Source organism: Dermacentor silvarum, chromosome 5, assembly GCF_013339745.2.
Source record: "Dermacentor silvarum isolate Dsil-2018 chromosome 5, BIME_Dsil_1.4, whole genome shotgun sequence".
Taxonomy (NCBI): domain Eukaryota; kingdom Metazoa; phylum Arthropoda; class Arachnida; order Ixodida; family Ixodidae; genus Dermacentor; species Dermacentor silvarum.
The window spans coordinates 72,231,456-72,237,455 of NC_051158.1; positions in this window are offsets into that span (position 1 = coordinate 72,231,456).

Here is a 6,000-nt window from a genome sequence, read left to right on the forward strand (position 1 = left end):
CAACTATGCGCAGCCATGATTTCGTTTTCAAAACAAATTTATTTCAAAACGACCGCCGCAACATTGTCAGCGCTGTCGTCCAATTCACTGCTGCCATCCGAGGCTTCGTCGCCGCTCTCGAAGACGTCTTCGGAACCATCTCGCAGCAGCTCTGTTGCCGATTTCTTCAGCAGCAGCTATGATCGTCAGTTTCTCTTTCACAGTGAAAGACTGTCGCCGAGACACATTCATGATGTCTAAGACTGGCCAACTGTGCAAACTGGGCGTACAAGAAACGGCACCTGACTCGTGCGAAAAGCGTGCGAAAAGCACAGAACACCCATACCGAAAAGCATTTTTCTTCCTCCATGCCGAAAAGCGTCTAACCAGACTATGAATCTGGATCAAGCAATTATTTGTGTTGGCCTCTTATTGGCTTAACACACGTCGATGTCGATAGGCATGCGGACAATGCGGACTCTGCACGGCAGGCCACGCGTTGCCGTGAAGCCGACCCCCACCCCCTCCCTTCGCGAATATTCGCAGATAACCCGCTCCCCCACTTTTTAAGCACTTTTCTTTTTTTTTCAATTTTTGGTGCCGGTTATATGCGAGAAAATACGGTATTCTTAGTAATGTGTTGTACCGAAAACCTTAGATATAGCACTCTGCAATGTTCTTGTAAAAGGGCTCACGTTCTTGTGTTCAAGCCCAGCTTTTACAGCAGAATTTCTTGCTCGCCTATATAGTTTGTGCAAATTATTGAATAGGAAACCCACGAAACACGATGATGCATATACGAAAGACAAGTGGTCAGAACGTGCACTGAACTTACAACTCTTCCCTTGTAAGTCCAGCGCTCGTCCTGTCCATGTGTTCTGCTGTGTATGTGTTTGTCTCGCTGCCCCCCCTCCCCCCCTCCCCTCAATTAATACACAGTCGCTGCGCGGAACGTACACGGCACAAACCAAACAGAGTATGTCGTCGTTCAAGCACACCGCACATGTGTTCGAGCACAACCCGAGACCGCTGCAAGCCAGTGGCGAAATCCCATCCTCTCCTTTTAACATATGCAGTACATGCCTGCGCTACATAAAACCCGCACACAGTGACGTGCCAACGAGTATTTATAGGACGCAAGCGTAAATTTTAATAATGACGTACGCGTATCTTACGAGCTCCTTCCCAACCGTTGCCAACTGAAGCAAACGCGCGCACAACGTACGACAGCCCTGAGCAGACGACGTGAGCTTATGTTGCGAGTGAAACATTACACCCGGCGTCATCATAACGAGACTGGTGCAGTTATGACCTATTGAGGTGTTGCACTGCCCTCGGAAAGCGTGCCACAATGAGTTAACCCTTGCTGCAACAGCGCGCCGCCAATAAACACGACGAACACACTCCGTGCTGTGCAACAACCGCTACGGCAGTTCGGGCTTGCCTCTAGCAAGATGGCGGCGGCCGACTTCACTTTTGGAGAGCCACCTCCACTCCAGAATATAAACTCCCTTCCTTCACGAAGAGTTAGCTTGCCAAGCATGGCTGCGGGACGTGATGATCCCTCCTGATTATAGCGAACTAGAATACCATCTAGTTCACTATACTCCTGATTTACTACCTTCATCCATGCATTTAAGGCAGATATAACAGTCACGTGACAAAAACTAGCCAATCTGTGGCACGGGGGTGAAGAGAAAAGTGTCGCGGTACTTTTCCTATTTCAGTGGTTTTGAAAAGCCGGCAGGGTAGCGCAGCGCCCCCCCCCCCCCCCCCCCCCCTCGCCGACCCGGGCTTTAACCAGTTTAACCTGCTGTAATTCCTGTTATTGCACGGCGCATTTGTACGTACTTCTTGAAAGAAGTGTGGCCGTACCTCGGCGATCGTTTGATCTCTGCACAACGCAATGGCGGGTAAGTATAGCCAATGGTGGTTTTCATTGAGTAATTTTTTGCCAGCGGTCGCCGGTACCGGTGCTGCTGCCGACCGGCAAGTTGCAGTTCCGCAAGGTAGCCGCGCCTTTGGTTCGTCTCTCCGCAGCCGCATGCACGAGCATGCAACCACACACAACGCAGAGCGCTGTCGCCCGTACGCCTTTATAATTAATCAGCAGCGGATTAACTGTAAGAGGTACGGACTTTTATTTGATTGTTAAGCACAGCGAAGTACACGGACTCGAAGGATCGACATCACTTTGTGACAATGCAACACGTGTGAATTAACCGTGTCTCCATACGTGCTGTTTCGTCGCGAATTTCAGTGCATAACCGTACTCCGGTGGTACCTCTGCGTCAGACGATAGGTGTCAGATCTCGCAACGCTTCCAAAGACGGTGCTTTGGATGCTGGCTCCGAAGCTTGTATTCTGGTCCGGACGCGTGGTTTGCCTGTGTTGGAAAATACATATCAGACTATTATATCGAAAGTGGTCCTGAACTGCTTTTACTCCGATAACAATTATATGGACACTCAAGTTGGAATTCCGCCGTCGCCGCCGCCGCCATGATTTTACGTCCAATTGCGATAACATCGCGGCCGCGCGCAGTATGCTGTGGGTGCGAGCGAAGGCTTGCGAGGATCAGCCGAGAAGGATGGTGGATTGATACGGCGGTGTTTTCTCCGTGCTCTCACTAGGGCTGTAGACGATAACGCTAGTCGTTTCCCTTCCTCACACACAGCTAAATTCCATTACAACTGTTTCAATTAGTTTCCAAATCATGCATTTACAGTAGTACAAAGTGACTTTGCCCAAATCAAAAACCTTCGTTAAATTTTGAAAACCTGTTGGGAAAACTTGGTCAACTGAGTCCGATTGGTTGTTATTCACTTCTCACGTTTCACCAGGGTTTGATAATTCCTACGGGTGGCAGGTGTCTGCTGTGTTCCCAAGCCCTACCTTGAAAACTGCGTACTGCGAGAATGAACAAGCGCCAGCCATCGGACGCAGACGACCTTATCACACGTATCGGCTAAGTATAAAAAGAAAGGTGCACCCTGACTCACAAACGGAACTGCCATTTGTTTTTATCCCTAAGACAAACTGACCAGGTAACTTCACAGTTTTTAGCCTCGTTCTATCAGTGAAGGATATCCGTATTTAGCTTCTGAAAGCACGACAGTCGTTACTGCCTATATACGTACTGTTAAACGTGATGCGTGATATACTACAACACGTAGGAGTCGCAGTGCGGAGTTGCCTGTGAAGGTCGAAAGCAGTCAAGTATCGTACCTGTACCATTGGAGCAACGGCCCGCTACGCACGAACACTTCCCTTTTCTTTAACTTTAACCGCCTGCTCGCTCTTTGTCTTTAAGGAAATCTGATGCAGCTCGCTTGGCAGGTCGGACGTTCGCGCGTACAGCGCAACCATTTCCGCGCTTTCGTCGCTGAAGTGCTTGACACCGATCTAAATAAGGTGGTCGGCAGCAAGGACCCTCTCGGCTTCTACAAAACATCTCGATTCGACGCCACAAACGAGAAATGTGAGCGTGGCACCAAGCGAAAGAGCCGCTGTGAACCTGGATGCCGTAGCCATCTCTGTTTATTTGGACAGTGTTGCCAGCACAAGTAATGGATTCTGGAGTGACAAATACATGATCATCACCTCAGAGCACGCGGCAGGAACAAGTAAGTGCGCATAGATTAAGAACTACCGGGAACCTAACGTAACACGTGCCCACGGTGGTAAAATAGGAGACGTGGCCAAACGGCGCCGCTCCGCCAATGCGCCGCACATCACGCTATGGCTCTCGAGTTGCCGGCGCTGTGCATAAGGTGGCAGCAGGGGTAGTCTGGGCTCACTTCTCCGCTCCGCCGTACTTGAAAGTATGTAGCTGGCGGGCGTCGCGAGCATTCAAACTGTATTTTTACGTCTCCGACTTTTGAGAAAGAGCTTCGCGTCATAGTGCCGTACACCAGGGAGGTCTTCAATACCTGTGAATAGTTAGCGTCGCTTAAAACAGACTTTTCGCGCAGATTTACGCATGCAGCGTGACTTCAGACGTGTCGTTTATTTCTTGTTTATTTGATTGTTTTATTTATTTATTTTGCCTCATGTAGATTGGTTCTGAGAACTGTACGGTGACTAATGCGTGATTGCCAAATGAATCACGCTTGAAACGAATATATTTTTTATATGTTCACGATCGAGTACATTTGTTTCTACTTCCTCATTACAATATTTATAAACACTCTTTGTTAGCATATACGACTGTGCAGAATCAGTATTTAATGTCTTACCAAAACTACTGTTGGTGTGCAAAACCAATATATATATATATATATATATATATATATATATATATATATATATATATATATACTGTCAAGATGAAGACATGCACTTGGGCTCGGGCGCTCGGACACCGGACGCTAGGGGGCGAACGAGGGGAAGAGGAGGTGGAAGCAGAATATAGAACAGCCGGCCCATTAACGGGTGCTGTCTCTGTGTTTCTCCTCATTACAATATATATTATTAATGAAAAACATTGAGTCGAGAAATCGTCAGTTTGCAAGCACGTCACTGAAATATAAAATCACTGGGTGGACCGGCTGATTCAAAAAGGAAAGTTCGTCGACGCAGCCACCATGATATTCCTTGTAGAGGCTTCAGCATGCGCGACCTGTCTGCAGTGTGCATCCCAAGTGAAGTCCACTGCGCCGCGTCTATAGCAACGGTCACCGCGACTTCACTTACTGCGTGTTTCACGCCGTTTTTGTTCGTTGTTGCTCAGAGTGGCCGGCCAAAGTCGACCGCGAACACAAAGGCACGGCGGCGCCGCTCTGTCTATATATAGATAGAACGGCGTCTACTCCCGCCGTCTGCAGTCTCCAGCATTTCGTAGGCGCGTGCACGTTTGCACTCGCCATATGAAGCTACTGGCGCAGGAGCCAGCTGAACAATAATTGAACATTGAACAATTGGTGACTGCGCAACAGAGTGAAAATTAGTTACACCCAGGCGATCATAAATCAACTACGCCCATAAGCCCAATGCTACCCACAATGGCGTGAAAAACAAATATTTTTTTACGCTGTGCACTCGCCGGTAAGAATTTTCACACTTACAGAAAATACACGCGCGTCCCTTGCTATCACAGCTCTGTATCAGCCTTGTCGAGATTAACCGCGCCGATTAGAAATATTTAAGCTCCATAGAGCCTAATACCCTCATTTTTGTGGGCAAGGCCGGCAGACAGCCTCTACAAGCTATTAAAAACAGACACAACGTTTTCAAGTCACACATTTGCGATAATAACTGACCTTTTGCAGCACAGCGAAAGCTTGCGATGCGCGCCTTTGAGCCCATAAAACCCCTGTCGCCCCCTGGCGACCGCTGTAGAAACTAGAGAGGTGCGGCGACGCGCTTGCGGTGCTCGTTTGGCCACCTCTCCTATTTCTACCACCGTGCACGTGCCCATACTTTGTGCCTCAGAGGTCGCTTGTTGTGCCGATACTGGTCTAATGTTCTCTACTAATTTCTAGATCTACTACATTAGATCTACTACGTTGATATAATGTTCTCTACTAGTTTATTTCCTTCATCCATGGTTGTGCCACAGGTGCAATTTCGGAGGCCGCATAAGAGCATACTTCCCGAGTGACTTCGCACGAGCGCCGCTAGAAGGCGCAGCGTGTTCAGCGTTAAGCTCGGGAGATTAATTATCAGCGTCAGCAGGCACCAATAATTAACGACAAGAGAAATTAAAGTGCGCGAAAAGACATCTTGCCGCAGCTGGAAGCCGAACTCGCATCTTGCGTATATATTACGCGTGAGGTGTTTTATTAATTAGGCCACTGCGGCGCCGTCCACTGCAAGGTTAGTCTGGGGAGCCTATGCCTGCCTGTGCCCGCCTCTTCCTCCCCAATGGCGCCTTCACCCTTGACCAAACTTTTTTCCCTCTTGCCCTACATCCCCTCCTCCTCTCTCCCAGCTGTTTTCGATTATACGCACGACGCCCGGCGCCCTTGAATGACCCGTATAATGCTATGACATGAAGGGAAATGTGTGAGGACTTTGATG